The following is a 26,240-nucleotide window of genomic DNA, read 5'->3' as shown; positions in this document are numbered from 1 at the left end:
CCCCAGAGGGACACCTGGGTGGCTCAGTGGTTAAGCGCCTGCCTTCAGCTCAGGGTGTGATCCTGGAGTCCCGGCATCGAGTCCCACCTCGGGCTCCCTGAATGAAGCCTGCTTCTCCTCCCTCTGCCTATGTCTCTGTCTCTCTCTCTCTCTGTGTCTCTTTGAATAAAATAAAATCTTAAAAAAAAAATCCATTAAAAAAAAGAAGAAGAAGAGATGCCAGAGAGCCTGCTCTCTCATGAGCCCTCCTCTCTGTCTGTCTCTCTCTTTCTCCACTTGAAGACACAGCAACAAGGGGCCATCTGCAAGCCAGGAAGAGAGATTTTTACCATAACAAAATTGGCTGACACCTTGATCTCAGACTTTCCAGCCTCTGGAACTGAGAGAAAGTAAATTTCTCTTGTTTAATCCCCCCAGTAGATAGTATTTTGTTATGGCAGCGCAAGCTGACAAAGACAGTAGGCCTCTCTGGAGGGCCCTCTCTTTTCAGGCTTCTGTAACAATTTCCTGACCTGTCAGTCCAGATCTATGGGCAGTTAACAGCCCAACTGCTCCTCTGTGCACACACTTTTATAAACAGTCCTGTTCAGCCCTGCTTTTTTATCCTATTTTAAGCATGCCATCTTTTTCCTGTATAGGGGTCTTGACTGATTCAATAACTCTAGATTTCATGTGAAAGATGAAATGAATAATGCAGGAAGCTAAAGGCAGGGGGACCAGTTCAGGGTCCCTTATCTTTTAAGAAGTATTTCCTGAGCAGTTGCCTCGTGCCTAGTACAGCAGGAAAGAAGAGAAGCAAAGTCCCCACCTCAAGGAGTTTTCATTTTATACAGTAGATAAATAATAAACAAGTAAATAAATAAAGGAGGTAATTTTAGGCTCTAACCTGAGCTCTCCTGGAAATACAGTGCGAGGACAGAACAAAAGGGTGGAACCTGCTTTAGCGAGGTTGATCAAAAAGGCCTTGGAGGAGAGGACAAAAAAGAGATTGAGAAGGTAAAATCAATCATACTGATGAATGACTACATATGAAAAATAAAGAAGTAAAAGGCATTTAAGGGACGCCTGGGTGGCTCAGCGGCTTAGCGTCTGCCTCCAGCTCAGGGCGTGATCCCAGGGTCCTCAGATGAGTCCTGCATCCAGCTCCCCTCAGGGAGATCTTCTCCCTCTGCCAATGTCTCTGCCTCTCTGTGTGTGACTCTCATTAATAAATAAATAAAATATTTTTTTAAAAGGCATTTAAGTTCATCCCAAGATTTCTACCTGAGTAACTAGGAAGAAATAGCACAACCTCTCTCTCTAGCAGATGTGAAATAGGCCTATGATCTCTGACAGGGATTGGCAAACTATAAATTCGTCTTGCCCCTTATTCTGTAAACTGAATATTGTTGAAACCCAGCCATACTATGTCATGTATTTGTTGTTGGGGGTTGCCAGCAGCTTACAACAGTAGAGTCGTATGGTTTCAGCAGAGACTGCGTGGCATGCAAAGGTAAAAACACTATCCGGCTCTTCGCACACAAAGTTTACTGACCCCTTCCTCCATGGCATGTGGCCACAGCACCATGATATAAGGAACTGAGAAGAGGTCCACTTCCTCTAGGAATTTTCAGGCAGCTACAGTGACCCTTCCCGTCCTTGAGTGACCTGGGGGAAATTCGCACTCCAGCTTCATCAGTACATGGGAGTGGGGTAATCCTACTTTCTCAGCCCTAAAATAAACTTGTCCAGGAACTCTGCTAGAAATGCCCTGTCAGTGATGAAGAAACAAACAGAAAAGAAAGCTCTACCCCCTGGCCTGGGGCAGGACTCTGAGTGGATTTCTGCATGACCAAGCAACCTCTAGTTCTCTGCTCGCTGCTTCTCACGTCTCCATCCCTACTTTCTAAGTCATACTGTTGGTTCTGGCTGATAGTAACACCTAATCCACCCAACAATATCTACATCAGTGAAAATGATTAGGATCAGAGAATCATCCCTGGCTCCCACTTTGCAGCCTCTGAGGAAAGCTCTATCCCTGTCTACAAGTCAAGACTGGATAGAAGCCTCTGCTTGCAGAGAAGGAGCAAGTATTGTCCTAACATGGGTCACAGTTGCAGGCAAATTTATTGATGCACTATGTCATCTACAAAATAACTTGTTGCAGAGTTGAATTAACATTAGCCCCAAGGATGGCTGATGTTTAAAATAATATAAAGTATTTTATTTCAAAATAAGACTGTGTCCACAAGATTATCTCTGTTCCTATTTTAAGCTTTTAATCCAATAAACAGCACAAACTGCCCTACCATCATTTGCTTACCCCCTTGTTACCACTTTCTATGTATCTATTTTTGGCCTTGCTTTTAGCCACAGGATTGAGTCTGAGAGCAAGCAGATAGGACTCAAGAAAGATAGATGACGGTTTAAATTCATTCTCCCAGAATAAAAACCAAAACAATCTTCTCCCATCCAAAGAGCATTCAAAGCTGCTTAGCTAATTGCCAATTGTGAGCAACCATAAACATGTGACAGATTTACGGGATTCTAGTCCTAATGTTCATAGTGTAAACTCTCACTTGGCTGATCATAAATTCATATGCTTTAGAGCAAAATAGCTGTAGACAGTGTCAGGTGAAAGCACACATGATTTGAGTATTAAACGAGCTTCAGCAGAGTGCTTGGATGGCTCTAGATTTCAGCTCAGGTCTCAGGGTTGTGAGATGGAGCCCCACATCGAGCTCCACACTGGGTATGATACCTGCTTAAGATTGTCTCTCTCCCTCTGCCCCTCATCACTCTCTAAAAATAAAAAATAAAAATAAAAATAAATGAATGAATTTGAGCTGTGGCCCTTACTCCGTGTCCCCACTGGACAAGTCTAGCCTACAGATTCTTATTTGAAAAGTGCAGGGATTGATTCCACAGAGTACCTTCCAGTACTAAAAGTCTATGGATTTCTATCTGGTATAGTTTAACCACTTACTTTATCGTAATATAGAAACTATCGCACACAAAGGTGAACTCTAAGATAGCTGGTTAGTGGTATAACTGAGTTTGGAATCAAAGTCTTTGATATTTTATTTTAAATTAAGTGTGTGTATGTGTGTGTGTCTGTGTCTGTGTCTGTGTCTGTGTAGGTGTTCTGAAGACCTCAAGATCATAAGAATGCAATAGTCCTGGCACCAGGCCTAACTATGTGTGAATTTCTGCATCTTTCTGTTCTTAGACCAGAAGGGACCATAGAGGTTGTGCAGTGACACCATATTTATAAATTATTTTAAGAATTTATAAGTAAGAACTTGTAAGACACCCCATTGGATTACCAAAGCAGGAAGCACATCTCAGACTCTAGAATATTTGAGGGGCTGAATGCTGATGGTATTTGTACTGATTTTCAAAACAAGTGATATTTCCCAAACTTTCTTAATAATGAATGATTTATCAAAAAAGCTAATAATTCAATGTCATTTGTTGATTTTTTTCTAATTAAAAATCATTTTCTAGGAATCATTAACTGCTTAGTATAATGTCTTTGTTGTGGCATTATTTTAATTTTACTATAGAAATAGGATTATGCCAATTTCCTTTGCCTCAGAAGTCTTGGAATGGAAAATTCTGCTTGTGGAAGTACATGTTTGTTGGTTGATTTTAAAATAAAATTGTACTTTTAAATAACACTGGTCTCCATCACTCGAGGCATTTCGTTGAGAACATAACCATTTAGTAAATTTTTTGTTCTGAAATGTAAATGTAGTTTGGCCAATTTCATTCACTGACAAAGGGAATCTTGTAACCAAACAATATGAATTCAGCTTATTTATTCATGATACTTTAACACTGTGCATAATTAAAATCAAATGTCACTGCCCTGCAGAAGACATTAATAGATATTGCTCCAAAGAAGACATACAGATGGCAAACACGTGTGAAAAGATGCTCAACATCACTCATCATCAGGGAAATGCAAATCAAAACCACAATGAGATACCACCTCACACCTGGAAGAATGGAAAAAATCAGCAACACAAGAAACAAGTGTTGGTGAGGATGTGGAGAAAAAGGAAATCTGGTGAGGGGAATGCAAACTGGCACAGCCATTGTGGAAAATAGTATGGACATTTGAGTATGAAAACTCAAAAAATTAAAAATGCAACTACAATGTGATCCAGTAACTCCACTACTGGGTATTTACCCAAAGAATAGTAAAACACTAATTTGACAAGATATATGCCACCCTATGTTTATAGCAGCATTATTACAATAGCCAAACTGTGGAAACTGCCCACGTGAGCACTGATAGATGAAGAGATAAAGAAGAGGTGATATGTATATAAATATTCACACACACAATGGAATATTACTCATCCATAAAGAATAATGAACTCTTGCCATTTGCTACAACATGGATGGATCTAAAGAATATAATGCTAAGTGAAATAAGTCAGTCAGAGAAAGACAAATACCATATGATTTCACTCATATGTGGAATTTAGGAAACAGATGAACAACAAAAAAAGCGACTCTTAATTATAGAGAACAAACTAGTGGTTACTCTAGGGAGGTAGATGTGGAAATGGGTGAAATAGATGAAGGAAATTAAAAATACACTCACCATGATGAGCAATGACTTATATACAGAATTGTTGAATCACTATATTATACATCTGAAACTAACACTGTACATTAACTATACTGGAATTTTTTAAAATTAAAAAAATGAAAGTTTATTCCATCAACTGAAGTCACTAAAAAAAGTCACTGCCTTAGAAATAAATGTTCAGTAGAGGATTTATTAAACACACAGTGGCACATTCATAAAATGGAAGACTATCCATTAAAAATGTGTTTTATGGGACGCCTGGGTGGCTCAGCGGTTGGGCACCTGCCTTCAGCTCAGGTCATGATCCCAAGGATCTAGGATCGAGTCCCGCATCGGGCTCCCTGTGAGGAGCCTGCTCCTCTCTGCCTATGTCTCTGCCTCTCTCTCAGTCTGGGTCTCTCATGAATAAATAAATCTTTTTAAAAAATTTAAAAACTTAAAAATGTGCTTTAGAAAAAAAATATATTGTATACATGAAAATATTCATTATTAATTTAAAAACCAGATTCCAAACTATTTGCACCCTGTGGTCCCCACTTTCTAAGTCTGTATTTAAAATTTTAAAACTGGATTGCATCAGAAAATTCAAGTCAATTTTGAGAAAAACGTTTTGCTAAAAAGTTTTTTAGTATGGTACTATTTTTTTTTTCTTTATCTGGAAAAATTCATTCCTAACATTCTCTCTCCCCATTTTGCAAAAGCCACCACTTCCTTCATCCTCATCAGAATTGATAAGAATTTAAAACGGTATCATTCCATTTCTTTTTAGACTTAAATTTAAAAGCTTCATGGTTCAATTACAGTAAGAGAATCTGAGAATCTAAAGTAATTTGTCTCTAGTTTGTTTTTCCACTTAATGAGGAAGTATACAGTTCTGATAATATAAAAATGATTCAATATGAATCAATTTTCAAAATACCATAAATCATAGATATTGCAACTTCAAAGCAACGTTACTTCCTTGTATAACTGGAAAAGAGGAAACCTCACACACACACCCTGTTCTAATTCCTGACCCCTAGGGCTGTTTTGTACTAAAGAAGCATAATTGCCTTGCGGAGTTTACAGAGAATGGTGTTGGGACATCCTGATCAGCCTAGAAAAGCCATCAGGAAGGAAAGAGAAATGTCAAAGCGTTGGCCTTGTCTTTGCGTCCCTATCAATAGAAGACCTTATGATGGGCCCTAGTTTCTTGTGGTAGGTGGGCCTTAGGACCAAATCTGGGACCAGGGAGGTGAAATAGGATGAAGAGTGACATTGAAATGCGTAAGAATAATAAGTCCCTGTACTGATATTGTAGTAGATGCTGTGGGGGTGCCTGCCCAGTCCTGCTCTGATCTACTTTGCTGGGCTTATTTATCCATTACCTGCCGCTAAGAGTGTTGACTCCCTGTGGCTCCCACTTCCTCCCCTCCTCCAAGCTCTCTACTGAGCAGAGCCAGGCCTGGGAACTTAATCTGTTCTCTCCTCCCACCAGAGCCTGCAGCTCCAATCCAACAAAAACTACAAAAATATAGCCCCCTTATCTCCAGGAAGGGCCACTCTCCAGTGCAGTCTTATGCTCCGCAACCCAGCCCTACCACTCCACTGCACCCATGCACAGGCCAGGGCCAGATGTTACCTTGGATCCCATTTTACCCAGCTCCATCTCTCCTCTGCCCTGGTTACTCAATCTGAGAGGTTTCTCCTGAAGAGCGACTCTCAACAGATCAAAGGAATCCCAAATCATTCAACCTCTGCCTCTAGGGGGCCCAACCTAAGACCGATTTTGGCGTGAGGAAATGATCTTATTTCCTGACCAAGTACCTGGATTCCATCTGTAGATGATCAGCAAGGACACAATGATTGGAGTGACTCATTTTAGACCACTTCCTGCTGAGGAGGCGGTTTTGCCTGGCCCTCCAGACTGGCCTGCATATAGCTGGGTTGCACTATGTTCAAGAAGTAAGGTTGGTCTTGAAGTCTCTGTGTCTGAGCATACCTCTGCCTGTGAAGGGCTGTGGATGTGCATGGTGAAGACAAATTGCCCTTCTCTCTTGCACGCTTGAAGGAATGCCAAAGGCCAGGCTGGAGAGTCCAGAAGAATCCCCCATCATCGTAGCAGTCTAAAATAAATAATTGCAATCACTGTCCCCACCAATCATCTACACCAGGAACGGCTCCCAGAGCAAAACTAAACCTGTGGCAAGGGGCTGGGAGTTCTTAAAAGAAAAAGGGGACAAAGATTCCGTATATTGTGGAGTATTCCTCAAGTGCTGTGAACAATCTAAACTCCACTCCTTTATTTATCTCTGCTCTTTGAGAAGTACTTCCTCCCTCTTACAGCAACTCTAAATCTCATGCACACTTCAAGGCCCTGATGTGCTCTATGTACTCCATACTCTACATCATCCCAACACTCCTTGCCACGGAAATGTCTCCTCTCTCCCGATTTATACAACTCTTATTGACTATACCATATCTTTTTAGCATATATTCTCATGCCCTGTTCCTGATATCTTTATGTTTATGTCTCTTCTCTCCCACTCATTTAAAAGCCCTTGAGGATAAGGACTATATCCTATACAGAATCTCCCTAAATGTTATGCACATTATAGGATTCTTAGTAAATATTTATTAATGATGTTGGCATGTATATTCATTGCTGAGCCTGCAAAATGATATGTTTTAATGTGGATCATAGGATTTGGTGAAGTCTGCTAATTAAGATCTTTTCCTGCCCTAAGAGATTACCAAATGATCACAGGGATTGAAGAGGAGTTAGTGTTTTGTTGAAAGCAGAGATAGTAAATTGAAGTTCAAAGAGGATCAGTTCTCCCAAGTAACCCCCTGTTCTGCCCCCAGGTGCAGTAGAGGATGATGTGGTTAGACAGCCTTTACTCACAAGAGATATAAGAGGGAACTCTATGCCCCCAATACAGGGCTGTTTGGGGGAGGGGAGGCAGGAATGTAGTGTTCGTAAGGTGAGGTCATCCTCTTCCCTTAACATCCTTTTTGGACTGGTTTTTACATCAAAAACTATGGTCTAACTTAAGAGACTTGTTTTTGAAGTTTTTGTGTAACCAAAGAGTTGGTGACAATGGTACTTCGTTCCCATTCCAGTTGGATGTCCTTTGAGCCACCAGAATGGCCAGTCTGCCCCAGTGCTATTTGAGTATAGGGGAGAAGTAATATGGCAGAGAGGAGCTAAGCACTCTCCTAGAGGTACACAAGATACTATTGCCTTTGGGATCCAGAGTTAGGAACGCAGAGGATAGACTAGGGCCTTGGTTGGTCAACAGAGTGCTACCTGTTTCAGATGAATCTTCATGTAACTACCAATTAGAAATCAACAAATATGATAGCCAGGTCCTGGAAGAGATTATTATTATCTAGAAAAGCTCCTTGAGATTGAGTCCCTGATCAGCAGGATTGGAAGGGGCCTCTGCCTTCCCACCCCAAGTGGATAAGTCGCTAAAGCAAGTACAAGTAGTTTCCCCTTACCCATGGGACATATGTCCCAAGACCCCCTAGTGGATGCCTAAAACTGCAGATAGTACCAAACCCACTATAGATTAGGCACAGGAAGAGATTAACAACAGCAACTAATAATAAGCTACAACAATTACGACAATATGCTGTAATAAAGTGAAGTGAATGTGGTCTCTCTCTCTCTCTCTCTCAAAATGTCTTTTGTACTCTACTCATCCTTCTTCTTGTGATGATGTAAGATGATAAAACGCCTATGTGATGAAGTGAGGTGAATGACACAGGCACTGTGACATAGCCCTAGGCTGCTATTGACCTTCTGACCATATGGCAGAAGGCGGATCACCTGTTCTTGGACCACAGTTGACCCTGAGCAATGGAAACCACAGATAAGCAAAACAGTGGATTCGGGGGGACTGCTGCCTGAAACAGGGAGCCGACCAGAACCTCACCATCACCAACATGGAGCTGCCCACCATGGCCACCAGGTGCACCTTGCCCTTGGGAGGGGGTGGGGAGAGGGGGCAGAGTTGAACATGAGACTGAAGTTTGAGGTTAAGATGATTAAGACATAATAATCAACACTGGTTACATAAAATTTTCAGGGCCCAGTGCAAAATGAAAATGTGAGGCTCCTCACTCTAGAAATAGGAAAATTCACCCTTGAAGATATTCACACGTAAAGCTTTTTCTTTTCATTCATGGTGTCTCAACCTGTCAGCAAGGTTTTTTATCCTTGTCCAGTGTCACTCGCCCTCAGACACAGGGATGCTCACAGGCCGAGTGTCGACCCTTGCAGGCTTCAGGGGCCCCTTGAACTGGACAGCTCCCAGATTCCCCTTCCCAGGAACAGCTAGATCCCCAAAGATATTGCAACCTCAGCGCTGGGATGCACTGGGCCCCTGATTTAGGGGTGGTGAGAGGCTCACCCTGGCTGTGTTGCCCACCCAACACGGCGGTGCTGCTAACCCAGGCAGGGACCGCCCCAGCTGTGCCCACGCAGAGACTGCGGTTGTGCAGACTCCAGAAGGCCCCCCACCGGGGGTGTGGAGGCAGCAGCAGTCACAGGGAGGAGGTAGAGAGGGGAGTATATGTGTGGCGTCTGGGACTCTAAGGGGTGGGGAAATGGGCAGCTATGAACCTGCCGCAGGGAAGCAGCAGCAGTCCACGTGGGCCTGAGACCCCAAACCCCTGGTGCCTGCACCCCTGCCTCATCAGACTTCACTTACAGAGCATGAATCCAAAGGCAACATTGTAAAGAATTTCGAGATGGCAGCTGGAGAGTATTAAGCTCCAGGCCCCAGGCCCTTGTGAGAACCAGGCTCTGGGGGGCTGCCCTGAGCCCTGCACACAGCCTGTGCAGCTTAGCCCTGGACAACAGTGGAAATAAGATTCTGTTCATTCTAAAACTGACAGAAAACTTACTGGCTGGGCCTGAAATGTTAAAGGAACCTCTTAGCAAGCTGGAAATGCTGGTTTAAAGTTGGTGGGTTTGGGGCAAAGAAAGAAATTCCTGTTTGTATGTCAAGGAGCTAAGACATCTCAGGCACGTCAGTAACACTGAGTTTCCGCACAGCAGAGTTGCACGTGCAGTCATCCGATGCTTCCCCTCCCTTCATCCCCTTTCCCACCTCATCTCCCAGCTCTGATATTTTCTCTTCTGAACTGGCTCTGTGGTTCTATCCGTCCTCCACCACCACAGCGCCCCACTGCATGTGGCATGCTAGATTAGACTAGCCCTGGAACAGGCCACCCGACACCGACACCAGAGCCTTCCCCAGCTGCCTACGGCCCACCGCCCCACAGACCCCTGCTTGGGCAGGGAACGTCAGCTCCTGCCTTTGCCCCTTACTAGATTTTTCACTTCGGTGAAGTGACTTAGCCCTTTGGGGCCTTATGCTACTCATCTATAAGCTTCTTTGAGGATTAGATAAGGCAATCTGCATGGTCAGGACTTTATCCTCCTCTTTGCACCTGGAGGCAGACCAGGCTTCTCTCTGCCAGGATATAAGGAATGGGTCATTCTATAATTCAGTATAATTCAGCAATTATAAATTGCAGATTGCCCAGACCTGATAGTTTCCCCCAGCAGTGCTGCCTGCTAAGGTTCAGTCTCATCCCTCTTATATGGGAATATAATGTTTACCCATCAAGAAGGCTTTGGGCTGGGGCCCAGAAGTGCTGTAATGGGCCAGAGAAGGACCTTAAAAGGACAAGAATGGAGAAGCCCAGGAGATAGATAAAATCAGAATTGTACCCAATGAAAGACTTCCATGATGGCCAAGGACACATAAGGCAAGGCACGATTAGTTTGTAGATGTATATGATGTACTTTGCAATATATATATATAAATAAATAAATAAAACACCTGTTTTTTTTTTAGATTTAAAAAAGATTTATTAATTAACATAAGAACAGTACAGAGCTGCTCTTATGAGATGGGTTTCCTCTTTTAGCTTCCTAAAGTGTCCAATAGAAAATTTTATTTAAAGGACATTCTTAACACATTCAAGCATTTATCCCACGGACACTCAATAAATGTTAGATGCAGAATATTTTAACACATGTATTTGGAGACACAAATAGTTATCAACAACAACAACAACAACAACAAAACCCAGAAGTCATTAAGTTGGTGGGGTTTTTTTAAGAGTTTTAAGGAAACTTGTAAAGTAGTTCAAGCCTGTCATTCTGTGGAAGTGGTTATTAAGGGTTAGTGAGGATACGTAACCTGCCGGAACTAGGTAATGATAGAAGCAGCTATAACCGAGTCTGCTGCCTCTGGACACAGTACATTTCATTACCTCCAAAGTGTGGCAGTTGATGCAGAGATGCAGACACTGACACGACTATTGAACTTATACATTCATTTTATATATAGTTGATTCTTAACACATAGGTTAGGGGTACCGACCCCAGGTACAGCCTAAAATCCACATATAACTTTTGACTCCCCCAAAAACTTTACTAATAGCCTACTAGTGACCACAGCCTTATTGATAACATAAACAATTAATACATATTTTGTATGTTCTATATATTATATGCTGTCTTCTTATAATAAAAAGCTAGAGAGAAGAAAAAAATTTTTTTTATTTTTATTTATTTATGATAGTCACAGAGAGAGAGAGAGAGGCAGAGGGAGAAGCAGGCTCCATGCACCGGGAGCCCGACGTGGGATTCGATCCCGGGTCTCCAGGATCGCGCCCTGGGCCAAAGGCAGGCACCAAACCGCTGTGCCACCCAGGGATCCCGAGAGAAGAAAATGTTATTAAGAAAATTATAAGGAACAAAAATATATTTATAGCACTGTATGCTATTTATTTGCATATAAATGGACCCAGGCAGTTCAAACCCTTGTCGTTCTAAGATTAACTGCAGATCTCTTAAAGATGTGGAGGGTTTATATATATTTTATATATACAGTCTCTACATGTGTCCTTTTATATTTGTTTTACATCATATATTATCAATTGCAAAGAAATAAAAATTTTCTATCTCTGGGACACCTGGGTGGCGCAGTTGGTTAAGTGACTGACTCAGGTTGTGATCTCAGGGTCATGAGACCGAATTCCACGCTCGGTGAAGAGTCTGCCTGAGAATCTCTCTACTTCTGCCCCTCCTGCTTGTGCTCTCTCTCTCTAATAAATCTTTTTTAAATCTAAAAAAAAATTCTATCTCTATATTATAAGAATATATACACTCCAGATGCAATATAGGGACTAATATAGGTGTACCTGTTAATAAAATGCATATGACTTAATTTACTTATAGTACTTAGTAGGGCACCTTGAACATATGACAGACATACTTGATAAATCTAAGAGGTTAGTAAATTAAAGTTAACCCTCTTTCGCAGATTTACTGCTTAGGGGAACACCAAAGAAGTAGCAGAGGTCACTCAAGTCTCCACATGGGCCCCACCTCACCTCCATATGCCTGATAAAAAAAATGGAAATCCAGGACCCTGAGTGGCACAGCCACTGTCACACAGCAGGTTAGTGGTAGGACTAGAGCTAGAGCTACAGGTTTCCTCACTTCAAGCACAATTTACCATTTGGAACTTTTTACTCCAAAGATATTCTTGATTATCTTTTCTTTTTTTTTTAATTGGAGTTCAATTTGCCAACATATAGCATAACACCCAGTGCTCATCCCATCAAGCGCCCCCCTCAGTGCCCATCACCCGGTCACCCCAACCCCCCACCCACCTCCCTTTCCACCACCCCTGTTCATTTCCCAGAGTTAGGTGTGTCTCATGTTCTGTAAGCCTCTCTGATTTTTCCCACTCATTTTCTCTCCTTTCCCCTTTATTCCCTTACACTATTTTTATATTCCCCAAATGAATAGACCATATAATGTTTGTTCTTCCCCATTTGACTTACTTCACTCAGCATAATACCCTCCAGTTCCATCCACGTTGAAGCAAATGGTGGGTATTTGTCATTTCTAATGGCTGAGTAATATTCCATTGTATACATAGACCACAGCTTCTTTATCCATTTCATCTTTTGATGGACACCGAGGCTGTGGTTATCTTTTCTCATGAAAGCATTATCTTTCCCAACTAGATTGTAATCTCCTTAAGAGCAGAGATAAAGTTTTTTCTTCTTTTGTACACCTGCTTCCCCCACCAACACATTACAATAATTTGCCTATGTTATTAATAAATAAAGAGAGTAGGAGGCTTGGAGAGCATTGATGGTTTTAGAAACTTCCATAAAAATATGAAGGCTAATTCTCTCCTTGAATACAGGCAGCCATGGGACTCAATTCTAAGGTTCTAATGAACATAATAATGCAGCAAAAATGTCGGTATGTGCCTTCTGAGGATGGGTTGGGAAAGGGGATATGGCTTCTGTCTGGCTCTCACTCTCAAGACCCATGCCTTACCAGTATGTAAGACCATAAATCTCTTTTAAATATTGATAACACTTCCAAAAAAATATTGATAACAGCTCTAGAAGGTTAATGGAAATGAGGACACAGCTTTAGAAACAGTGAGCTCTCTAAAGTCACACATCAGACCAGGAATTGAATCCAGTTATATCTAACCCTTCATCATATACATACTTCCTCTAATTTTGATCTCAGGCTACCCAATTAAGTTCACTGAAGCTCAGTTTGGTCATTTGTAAAGTGATTATAAATAACCTGCTTGCATCATGGGATTCTCATAAGGACCAAAGAAGAAAATAGGCAAAATTATGCATTATAAACTAATCTATAGTTAGCACTTAAATTTAACCAAATTTGCAATCATACTTGTCAAAAAGACTTCAACTTAATAAATAACGTAGTCTATTATTATTTCTGACCTATTTCTTACAAAGCCTATAAAACTTAATTTCAAAGATCTTGTGCTATGTTTAAATGAATTTGGAGGAAAATGCTATTTCTTGAAGCATGGCAAAAAAGCATCTTTGGTTTTTGATGAAGCCTTTAATTATCCAAACCCACTGTAAGCAATAAATAACTCAGAATAATAGTTTCTAAAATTTCATCTTTGGAGACCTAGGAGTTCTTCCCCTGGAGCTGTTCTCTTTCTATCCATATTGTATATCGATTGCAAGAGGAAATTGTATCACATGTGTACCTGTTTCTGGGGAGAGAGCTGATAGCTTTTATCAGAGTATCAAAAGAATTCAAGATTCATAAAAGGTCAAAAGAATTCAACACTTGTAAAAGGTCTTGGAACATAAAGAGAAATGTAAGAGATGTGAAATGTCATCTTCTCCGATCATCCAACTGAAAATGCTAGAACACCTTCAGAAATAGTGTGTGTGCTTTCCCCAGACCCCCAATTCTATCCCTGGAGGATTTGGACATTTGGAAAAAAATAATTTTCCTTCAACTTCATACAACCTTGGATCTAAATTCCTACACCTTCCTGTAACAGCGCTCGGCCCAAATTTTACCACTTGGCATTTACCACAAAGCCAAACTCTCATCCTCGTCCTCACCCTTAAAATATTTGAAGGCAGGTATCATGTTCTTTCCTCTTCCTAATGCCTCTAACTTTCTCACAAGAGAGTTCTCATAGGAGTACAGCATACTCTGGTATTACCAAGTCAACATGGAGGGGACTATTACAGTCCTCCCCATTGGCCCCAAGTATGTACTAATACAACCTCAAATTTAATTTGCTTTAACAACTCTATGAATACGAGCCTGGCATTCTAGCATTCTGGGTATTAAAACAGGACAATTCTCTAAACTCCTCACTACCTAGATAGTAAATAAATAAATAAATAAATAAATAAATAAATAAATAAATAAAAGAATGAACGAAAATTAAAGAGTTTTAGGATTTAAGGTCAGCAAAGAAGGCTCTAGATAAATAAGGAAATGTCCATTTTATTCTCACATCCCCTAAGTCAAGAAAGGGAATGGATAGAAGGATAGCTTGGAGGGCTGAAGGAGGAGAAGTGAATATTTGTATAGTAACCAAATTAAGAGAGGCACCTGGGTGGCTCAGTGGCTGAGGGTCTGCCTTTGGCTCAGGTCGGGATCCCAGGGTCCTGGGATCAAGTCCCACATCAGGATCCCCACAGGGAGCCTACTTCTCCCTCTGCCTATGTTTGTGCCTCTCTCTGTGTGTCTCTCACGAATAAATCAATAAAATATTTTTTTAAAAAAGAAATCAAATAAGAAAAAAAATTCCCATGACTCATTTAGACATTTACTAATTTTTAAAAGGATTTTCCACCTGTACCCTGCCACGCACATACTCCACACATACACAGTCACCTTAACACCACCACCACCACCATTTCCACAATAGAAAACAATACTGAAGAATTTAAATGTATCTATTTTTGAGAGTGAAAATCGAATGTTTTAGCTAACAAATAAAGAAGAAAAAATTGACACATTTTATGGACAAAAAGCAATAAAAATATCGTGCTTTTATAAAACTCTTAAATAAAACTTTTGGCAATAATAACACTGTCCCCTAGAAAAAAATTTTAATTAAAAATTAGTATAGCCCCAAGGCTTCTTTTTAATCATTTAATCATGCATTTTAATCAAACTGTTCTATCTTCTTTTTCCTTCTTTTTTTTTTTAAAGATTTATTTATTTATTTATGATAGACATAGAGAGAGAGAGAGAGAGAGAGAGGCAGAGACACAGGAGGAGGGAGAAGCAGGCTCCATGCCAGAAGCCTGATGTGGGACTCGATCCCAGAACTCCAGGATCGCGCCCTGGGTCAAAGACATGTGCCAAACCGCTGAGCCACCCAGGGATCCCCTTCTTTTTCCTTCTTAGGTGGATTCCACCCACCATCCCCGCTTCCTTCCATTTCTCTGGTATTCCAACAATTTGAGGAATATGTCAAGTTCATGACCTCTCCTTGTTCCATGTAATTCCATGCTGTGTGTTTTTCCCCACAAGCAAAAATGGATTTGTGAGCATTGTTTCCCTTTGACGTTGTTTTATTAATAAATTAAATTGTTTAGTTGGCCCTGTTCCCAAAAATATATTCCACACCAGAAATCTCAGTGTCAGTGTTCAGGGATAAGAGAGCACTGAGGATGTCATGGTGCCCTGTGGCTGTAGCCATATAGTGACTCTAACAAAGAGGTTGGTGGCACCAGACATTATGCAGCAGCTGCAAGTTTGCCACCCGTTCTGACAACCAATTCATATGATATGTTTATGCTTTTAATTTATTTTGAATATAGTCACATGCAAAAAATTCAAAAGATACAAAAGGACCCACATTCCCTGTCTTAGAAGTGACCAATGCTCTGTTCTTCCTCACAGATAGATACATTTTATGCATATACAAGGGAATACATATTTTTTACATAAACAGTAGAATTGTTTACATAGTTTCTTGTACCTTCTTTTAATGCATTTCACTGTTGGATACCTATATCATGAAATAGGAAAGCAGTAGAGGGTGGTGAAAACCACTTAAAGACAGTATTTGAAGGAAGAGGGTATGCTCAGCTGTGTGAAATGCTTAGGTAAGATGAGAATTGACCACTGAGTTTGGCAAAAGAGGAGGCCATTTATGACTTTGGCAAAAAGTGTTATTAGGGGATGGTGGGGACAGTACCTAATGAAGTGGATTCAAGAGAGAATGGATGAAAGTGTAAACAGCTCTGTGAGACAGATTTTTTACTGACAGTTCCCAAGCAATTTTGCTAACGGGGAATAGAAAATGGTGGAGCTGTAGCTGGGATCACGAGAGGGATGCTTTTAAGGTAAGAGAAGTCATAGCTTGTTATATGAAATGAGGAATGATCCTTTAGGGAAGGAAAATTAAATACTGGAGGCTTAAAAATAGACAGTTATAGGAGCACTGCCCTGAAGTGGGTGAGGGGTAAGGGGGAGTAATTCAGGACAACCTATGGGAGGGCTGGCCTGTGGTGGGCATGTAGACTGCTCATCCAGTGGGACAGGAGAGCAAGCAGAGTGTGTGGGCACAGATGCAGGGAAGATGGCAGGTGTGGCCATTGGAGCAGGGGAAGGTCGTCCAGCACTTACTTCTAAGGTCTCACTATAAAAAAGCAGAGAGAGGGGGTAGTAGAATGTTAGGGGAGAGTGTTCTTCTAGAGGAGGAAGAGAACAACTAGACTGGATAACTGGAGGCCCGGAAAGCCAGACTGAAGTTAGTGGTTAAGTTTTGATTAAAAATTAAGGTGAGATCAGTCAGTATGTTTGTGTGTTTTTCTTAGCCATGTGAATATATACATTCAGGTGAAATGGTAAATCTAACTAGGGGTTGGTGTTTGGTGGATGCATACAATGGTATGGCAGACAGAATAAGATGGCCCCCAAGAGTCCCTCCCTCCTGTGGTATACCCTTTCCCTGGAGTGTGGCAGGGCTTGTGGATATGATGGGCTATCACTCCCATGATTACAGACATTATATGCAGAGGGAAGATTTTGCAGGTCCCGTACCAGTTGACTTAGAGTTCTTCAAAAGGGATTAACCTGGGTGTCTAATCAAGCCTTCAGAAAAAGGTTAGCTCTTCCTCAAGCACAGAGATGTTCTCCCGAGGTTTTTAAGAGGCAAACTATTTTAAGAAGTAAACCATGATGCACAGCTACAGGTACAAGAAATGAATTCTGTATGACTTTGGAAGAGGACTCCATGTCTCAGATGAGGACGCAGTCCTGCCAACATCTTAAGACCCGAAGAAAGGATTTGCCTACCATGTGACTCCTGCCCCTCAGAGATGGTGTGATACCAAAAGGTGTTGTTTTGAGTCACTAGGTCTGTGATTATTTGTTACTGCAGCATACAAGTCTGAAACAGAGGGCGCAAGAGGCAAGGAAGTGAAAGGTATCAATGGAGACTGATTACGGTGAAGGATTACAGAACTCAGCTGAGTGAGGAGGGAAGTGGGAACATGACAGTGAAGGAGCGTAAGCATCGTTACATTCACTGTTTGGATATTAGTTGAGTGTCTAAAATGTGCTTATGTGTCATGTTAAGAGAAAGCCTGCTGAACCTGATATTGTGGCCACTCTTAACTGGCCTGAACAGCAGGCTCCATGTGGCTGCGAAGATGTCCTACAACCCAATGTGGTCGGGAGCCACAAAAGATGGGGGTGGGAGCCACAAAAGATGGGGGTGGGGAGGTGGTTTCCCCAGGGACACAGTTCCCATGCCATCACTCTAGCCCAAATGTTAACAGGTGTCCTGGGCCTCCCTGAAAGGCCCTCAACTCAGATCCTGGAGCCACAGAAAAGCCTATTTGACCTGATGCTCTTACCCTTGAGAGCAATCTGTATCAGCTCCCAGGGAGGAAGCATCCTTTGCAAAGGTCCTGAAGGGAGAAGACTGGAGGACACTTGGAAAAGACTGCTGAAATGCAGAGACCCAGGGAAAAAGAGGTGTCAGAGCTGGAAAGAGAATCTATATATTTGGGGCAGAGCTGACTTCCCTACATTATACGCTAGGACAAGGCAAGAACAGTGCTCTGAAACCCTTAATTAAGAGATGAGGCTTCAAAGTGATTTAAATGACACCAAATCCTAAGAAGTGCTCTCAAGTTGAAATGAATCACTGGCTCCATTGTGCACTTGTTTTTCCTCTGAGCCTAGCTATTCCCACTGCAACTATCTTCAATAATCTTAAGTGGCGTCAGAATGTTCAAAACAAAATTATATTTAATTCAAACTGTAAAACTATCCCATTACAGCTCGTATGAGAAAAGAGTAGAGAGTGACAGATGAAAAAAAAAAAAATCAGAGGCTGGCCCGACCCCAAAAGGTTAGAAATCGTTTGCTCAAACCTTTAGTTAATAAATGCATAATGAAGTTTCTGATCTTACCACGGCCATTGTTTGTGTCCTCTAATGTGGGATTCTATTGTCCTTTCATAATGTCATTTTATAATGGAAATGATGCAGAGAAGGCAGGGTACTTTAGTACACAGTATTTCCTGTAGTTGTACCAAACTATCATCTTTTGTTAAACTCTTGCTGTTGTCTCTCAAGAGCCATCCCTTGCACAAGTGTAAAAAGGAGTCCATTTAGTGCTTGTTTTCTTCCGTTGACTGGTAGTCACTGTCTACAGAACCCATGATTACAAAGGGACCAGCGAGAACAAAACAGGAATGACAATCAGACTCAGAAAAAATAGTAATTGGGTGGCTGCAGGATGGGTCTGCTCTAAGGTATTGCTTCCAAGCCATCAAGAGAACTTGAGTACTTATCGATACTGACCTTTTGGAGGCCTCTCTGTGAGACCCAACCTCTGTGTCTCATGTTGTCTCTAAACATTGACACGAGACATAGAGGGAGGCTTCCTGGAAAGGGCAAGCCCAGCCTCGCTCTCCAGGCACGTTCTTCTCTTGGCTTCCAAGACGCCCTCCTTCTGAAGCTTTCTCCCACTTCTCTGTCTCCTCTGCCAGCTTCTCTTTCCCTCCCAGATCCAAAGGCCCAGACTTTCTGCCCACCTGCCTTGCCCATGAGCTTGTCAGGTCCTGCAGCCACACAGCACTCGCTTTATCCTCACAAATGCCTCGAGCTCTCCCCTCTCCTCTGAGCTCCAAACCAAACTGCCAGAATGATTTTTTTTTTAATTTAAATCAAATGTAAGTTATGCCTCTGTTGACATCTTTCCAAGACTTCCTCTTGCATTTGGAAGGAAATGCAGGGGCGCCTGGGTGGCTCAGTCAGTTAAGTGTCTGCCTTTGGCTCCGGTCATGATCTCAGGGCCCTGGGATGGAGCCCTGCATGGGGCTCCCTCCTCAATGAGGAGTCTGCCCTCCCTCCTCATGCTCTCTTGCTCTCTCAACTAAATAAATGCAATCTTAAAAAAAAAATAATAAAAGGAAATGCAAACATCTCGAGTGGCCTCCAGTGTCTCCCCATGCTGGCTCTCCTGCCTGGTCCCCCCAGCTGCACTGCCCTTTCTGCACAGTTCCTGTCCCAGCCTGAGGAAGCCCAGGGCCTGTGGCATTTCCTCACCCTAGGAAGTAGCTTCCTGTTGATCTTGCCCTGGCTGGCGCCTTATCCCAGGTCTCTGCTCAAGCTTCCTTCTGCAAAGGGTCCCTGAACACCCCACCTAGAATAGATCCTCCTGCTTACACCACCCACACTCTCTAGTCCCTTGATCTATTTTATTTCTCCACAGAACTTGTACTACTTCAAAGTATTTTTTTTACTTGTTGTCTGTCTACCCGGCATAATGCAAGCTCCCTGGTGGCACAGACTTTGTATTATTCAGTGCTACGACTTCCAGGCCTAAAATAGCACCGGACATCATAAGTATTTGTTATATAGCATTATTATTTTAGAGATAAGAAACGAAAGCTTGCAGTGTGTATTGGTTTTCTACTACTACTGCTGTAACTAATTATCACAAACTTAGTGGCTTCAAACAATGATGTTTGTTGGCAGGGTTGTGTTCCTTCTGGAGGGAGGCTTCAAGGGAAAATCCATTGCCTCGCCTTTCCAGCCTCGAGAGCTGCTTGTATTCCTTGGCTTGTGGCCCATTTCTCCATCTCCAAAGCTCATCATTCCAAAGCCCAATTCTATTGACATATGTCCTTTTTCTGACCCCAATTCTTCGTGTGTATCCTCTTATAAAGATACTTGTGAGCCCTCCTGGGTGATCTAGAATCTTCTCTTCGTCTCCAAGTTTTTCATTTAATTATACCTGTATTGAAAAATCCCTTTTGCTGTGTTAGGTAACATATTCACACATTCCAGGGATTAGAACGTCGACAGCACTGGGGAAGAGGTGGGAATTTTGCTGTCTACCACATGATGTTCAAGTAACTTTCCCAAGGTCGATTAGCTAGCAAGTGGCAAAGATGAGTTTTTAACTTGAGCTTTTTTGACTTCTATAGTCTGTGCTGTCTTTGAAGCAAAGGCATATCACCGTCCATTCAATGCCAGCAAAACCCAGTAAGAGGACTCAGCCTGGAGTGATTCCAAGACACCAAGGAGAAAAATCCCAGTATTTTAGCAATGTTTCTCTCAGGTTCTCTTTTCCGTCAGGGTATCTTCACAGTATGTGACAAGCCATTCCTATCACTCCAGAAGAGTTGAATGTAACGAGTCTGCTCTAAATGTACAAGTGATACACACCGATAAACACGTGTGTCACAAGGTTTGCTAAAGAGAATTACTTGTACGATTCTGAACTATACAAAAGAATAATAATACTGATCAGACCTACCACTTTCTGAGGACTGTTATTTCCTAGATACCTTCGCATGTTCATTATCTCATTTAATTCTTACTACAACCACTAATAATAGGTATTATCATTTTTGTTGATAAATAAATTGATGTTTATAGGTATGGAGTGAATTACCATACAGCTCCGAGTGTCAAGAAGGATTCAAAGACTGATCTGCTTGCCTCCAAAGTTCATACTCTTCCAAAAACCCAAATACCTTCCAGACTGAAGGAGGGATTTCCTGCTGAGCTATCAATAAACAGAGGGGGAAATTGAAATGCAACGCACGAGTAGATTTCTTTCTGGAATTTTTTCTTGGGAATTTTCAAAGGCAAGATGTGAGGATTTGGCAAGGTACAGAATCCTTTACCCCTTGTGTGGGTTAGCATAGTGCCCAGAACATTATAAATATCTAATAAACACTGGTGAAGGTTACTGAATAAAGTTATATGCAAATTTGCAACCTTTTTTTTTTTTTTTTTTCAGAGGATGAGCTGTTGCTCATTTCTTCTATGAGGTCACATGGAATTTAGTTGGGAGAAAAGAAGATAACCCCAGGTAGTATACTAATAGCAGGATTCCTAAGCAGAACAGGGAAGGGGTGCTCATCATTGCAGTACTCCACGCCCTGATGGGAATGACGGTTTTCAAAGAATGAGTTGTAGGGTGGTAACCACCAATGCACGTATCTCCCAGGTAAAGCTTTGAAATCCTTTCATTCTTACCAACTTATTCTCTGAACCTCTCCCCCACCCCTCTTTCTTCATTTATTTACACACTGAGCTAGCATATATTGAATCCCTACAATGACATAGCCTCTGTGATAATTATAGGGATAGAAAGATGATTAGGAATCAGTCCCTGATCTAAAGAGGGTAAAAACAGTAATAGGAGACAGATATAAAATAAGTTCACTAAAGTATTACAGAAGCTCAACACATTAACCACATATAGTGAGAAACTCAAAAAGCAGATTGATAAATTCTTTCTAGTGAGAGGTAGATGTGGGATCAGGAAATCCATCAAACAAAGGGAGTTGTTGGGGTTTTTTGTTTGTTTGGTTTGGTTTGGTTTGGTTTTTGGTTTTTTTCTTATCCTAGGCTCAAAGCTGAGTATTTTCCCATCATTTTAATAATTGTTTAGGCATGTCCTATGACAATTCTATCGAATTTCCTCAGACAGCCCCCCACCAGTACCACCCCTATTTTCTGCTTGTCCATATTCCCGTCACCTTTCCTCTGCTATCATCACTGGTTTCTCTGCTTGTATTTGAAAGTAAAAAAGCAGTTCCAGGTTACAGCAAACTCAACAGCCTTGCTCCAAACTATGGCCCCTGCTAAAGAGACAGAAAAGGGGAGAAGCACAAAGACCATCATGGGTTGAGATCAGGCACTCCCAGAAGTCCAGCTTGTGTTTTAAAAAGAGGCTGTTAGACATATTCCCAGCAGATAAGTCTTCACTGGCTTGGAGAACAGGAAGGACTACCTCACAAACACCACTGTGTTTGAATTTCTAGAAGCCACCCAGGCCAAGAAGACATCCCTGCAGTGCTTTCACCACACATTCGTTGCTGCAGTACTCATTGGCCCAGTCCTTACTCACAATGGGAGAGTTCTCACAGCCGGACCTCACACATCGAGGCTGGGGTGAGAGCATCACAGGGGACCCACTCACCAATTCAACGTCCATTTGAGAAGGAGATTCAACCTCAGGAACTACATCTGTGATCATCTCACAGATCGTCTCAGGAGAGGTTTCCTCTACTGTCTGGGCCTCAGGGCTGTGGTTCACAGGCCGCTCAGGACTACTTTCCACAGCTGGTGGGACTAAGGTTGTCTCCATTATCAGAATGGGTGGAGCTACAATCTTGATCTGCAGAGGAGGTGGCTGTTGCTGTAACTTGGCTGTTGCAAGGCCTGAAGTCGGGGAGGCTGCTGTAGAATGGTCACTTGCTGCTGAGTGGGGGGCTGAAGCATCTGTTTCAGTGGAGGGGGTTGTAGTCGGGGTGGAGGCAGTTGCATAGAAGCAGGGCCTCTCCCGCTGCCTGCAACACTGAGCGAGTGACAATTTAGGCTTGTTGACTGGGCTGGATAGTGGCTGTACTGGTTTGGCCTGGTTGGATTCCCTGGGAGGTCACCACTATGGCTGGGATAACAGTAACTATCCCTCCTTGAGATATAGTAATAGAAGAGGGTAACATCTGTTTGGTAATAATCAACTTGGGGATGTTGGGTTGATCTCTGGCCCCAGAAGATGCCTGGTTTGCCACATAGGAGGAAAGAGTGGAGTTAACAATAATGGAAGGGGACAGGGCAGGGGCTCTGTTGTGGCTGGTGCTGGAGATGCTGGGTCAACAGTAGCCATAGGAGGTGGAGAAGGCGTCTGCGGAGGTGGCACTGGGTCCAAATCTACTGGTTCCACAGTAGCACTGTGGAATCAAGACACTCTTGATTGTTTTTATATGCAGCCAGAGCCTTCAGATACTCTTTCTTAGCAGCTTCAGTTTTCCTCTTACACACTTGTTTTTGCTCCTCTCCAAGACTATCCCACACGGAGGCCACAATTTTTGAAACATCCCCAAAAGTGGCATTGGGATTCTGTCCCTTGATGGCAGCCTGTGTATCACGAAAAATAAAGCATATGCTGAAACTGGCTTCTGAGGTTCATTAGGATTTTTCTTTTTTCTCTTCTTTGGGGCCTTCTGCTTTTTTCCTGCTTCCACCACAACTGTCTTCTGGCTGGGAACTTCCCTCCGGAAATCCTCAACACCATCCTCAGGAAGTGAACTAGTAGGTGAAGGGGTGGTTGAAAGACGATCCTCGAGTGACTGGACAGGTGGCAGGATGGTGCCACCCCCTAAGCTCAAACCAAGCTGAGAACTTAGTTCTGACTGATCAATGGTGGTCAACTGGCTATGCCCCATCGAGACAGATGTCATGTCTGTCATTGGTACATCAACTGTTGGCGCTATTTTGAGTTCCTATACAATGGTCCAAGTCCATGGCCAAGCCCCCACTCAGGAGCCCCCCGTCCTGCTCCATAAGCCATGGGTCATGCCCACAGGCATGTCCAATGTCTGGACCCCACATGGGGCTGAAAAGCTGCCATCCCAAGAGGGGGAGGGGTCTGCTAGGTCATCACAGTGACCAACCCACCTGAGACAGCCAGTGAGGGATCAGAATCCAAGATGAGTGGGATTTCAAATTCCTCACCTCCCAAGCTTGGTGTATGGAATGTCTCAGCCCCTGACAGGAAGGGGTGCGAGGGCCCTGTGATTGTTATTTCCTCCGGGAAACTCCATCTTCACACAACGGCTACCACCATCTCAGTTCCCTCATCGCTCCCACTGCCCCCACTGGACTCAAATTCAGTTGGGTTTGTTGTTGTTGTTGTTGCTGTTGTTTTAGGGAGGTTAGAGAGAGTAGAACAGGCAAGTAGTGGGGCAGGGGCAGAGGGAGAGAGAGAATATTAAGCAGCACAGCCTGGCAGGGGCTCCATCTCACCACCCTGAGATCATGACCTGAGCCAAAATCAAGAGTTGGATGCTTAACTTACTGAGCCCCCAGGTGCCCCAGACAAAGGAAGTTTTTAAAGACTGCTTAGGTGCTCCTAAATTTAGAGGAAAAGTTAGGATTCATGTCGGGGAATAGGATGTTGCTGGTTAGAAGGAATAACGTGAGCAAAGATGCAGCAATATTGAACCATTGTGTTTTCTAGAAACTAAAAACAAAAGGTTGGATTAGCGGCTACCTTTCATTGTGAAACAAGGGCCATCAGTCAGAAACATAACTCAGGGTAACACAGCAAGTATTTATGGATGCCTTCCACTTCTACAGCGTGCACTTGTCGGGACTTAGCTGCAGACGGCTCTGCCAAACTCCCCAGGCTGTGTCCATTTCTAGACAAGCACACAGCAGGATGTCTGCCTCGGCAGCTGGGTGAGGGCTCTACATCCTATGTCCGGTCTAGGAAGAGATTAAGCCCCCACTCCTGCTGTTTTTACCCTCCTGCAACAGCTTTAATTTTCTGCTGGCTAGGATGTCCTCCACATCCCGCCTCCATCTCTTCTCTTCAGTGGGACCTTGCAAGTGGCTAATGTGTACCTAGCTGCCACCTCTCATGTGAGCCAATAAAATTAAATGAAGTAGTGGTGGAAAAACAAGCAGAGATCTGATCCATCGTTAAGCTAAAACAAAACATAGAGTCTCTGGGAGTTTTGTGTGTGAGTCTTTCTTATGTTCATAAACCGTAGAGATGAGAACGTGAGGTAAATAATTAAGGGGAAAGTTTGAGTCCTTGAACCTTCCATACTCCTCCCTCATCTTGTATTAATTTGTACCCATCACTTGATCTACCCAAAGAGAAGTCCACAACAGGGAAATCTCCTATGAAAGATTATGTTAGCAGATGATTAAAGTTTTGACTTGATATACTTTTACATCTGCACTGCAGGCTTATCCAGGGATAAGTATCTTGGAAACAGTATTTCCAAATCTAAATGTCAAAGCAAGTTCAAAAATAGCCTGCTGGAGTGTTTCCCTTAAGCAAAGCAAATCCCCCTCCAAGTCCAACATGTGCAAAGTTTAAAACAAGGGTGGATAACTCTACAATGAAGCCCCAAATATTGGCAGGCCTATAAAAGATTTATTATTGGTCACGTATTATGAAAGACTATTTTTATCACTTTCTTCCCAGACAACAGGACTTTCTGCATTTGCAAGGAGCTATTCCGGATAGTCATCAAAGAGTAAATATCATGAGTAAAGATCTCCAAAAATAAAAGTATAGTTTCAAAAACACTGATCTAAAAAGAAAGTATTTCACCATCACCCACATTTATGGTTTTCTTTTCTTTCCTTTTCAAATCTCAAGCTTTTATATATAAGAGTCATGGTTTCACTTTACTTTAGATATCATCAACTCTATCCCTTAGACTCAGAAAGGACCCAAAGTATCATTTAATCCAATCCTTTCATTTCACACATGACCAACTTGACAAACGGTATGGAGCACCTGCCAACCAGGAGATATACTTATATGAAAAATCCATGTTCCTTGAATCGTTTAACAAAAATAATTTCACTTGTGACTTGAAGTTTTATATTTATTTGAAGAGACTGATACTGTATACATGCAGAGAAGGATGATTGCGAAAAGATTTGGCTCAAACGAAGTGCAATACATAGACAGGAGGAACTTATTTTGGCTGGTGGAAGTTGAAAGTAAATAGGATTTGGACTGAATTTGAAGAATGGATATAATTTCGCTAGATATAAGTGCAGTAAAAAGTTTTTCCCACAGATGGAATAGTGTTGGTAAAGATTCATTAATAGTAAAAGCGATGTGTGTCCCAGGAATTCTACAATGTGATTTGATAGAAGCAATGAAGAAAGTATCCAAAGTTGGAAAGGCACAGAATTAAGCCAGGTGGAGAAGTCTAATTTTTCACCATTTTTTACAGCATTTTGTATTAAGGGGAATTTTTGATTGGAAAAAGGAAAGAAAATAGGATTATATATATAACGGCATTGGAATAAA

At 42.2% G+C, this 26,240-nt stretch overlaps 1 pseudogene; it reads right to left on the bottom strand.

Moving 5' to 3' along the window:
* Positions 1 to 22,183: 22,183 nt before the first annotated feature.
* LOC100688303 lies at positions 22,184 to 24,003 on the bottom strand (annotated as a pseudogene).
* Positions 24,004 to 26,240: the final 2,237 nt, after the last annotated feature.

The sequence above is a fragment of the Canis lupus genome, chromosome 38, assembly GCF_011100685.1.
Source record: "Canis lupus familiaris isolate Mischka breed German Shepherd chromosome 38, alternate assembly UU_Cfam_GSD_1.0, whole genome shotgun sequence".
Taxonomy (NCBI): domain Eukaryota; kingdom Metazoa; phylum Chordata; class Mammalia; order Carnivora; family Canidae; genus Canis; species Canis lupus.
This window is presented reverse-complemented; position numbering and strand designations above follow the sequence as displayed.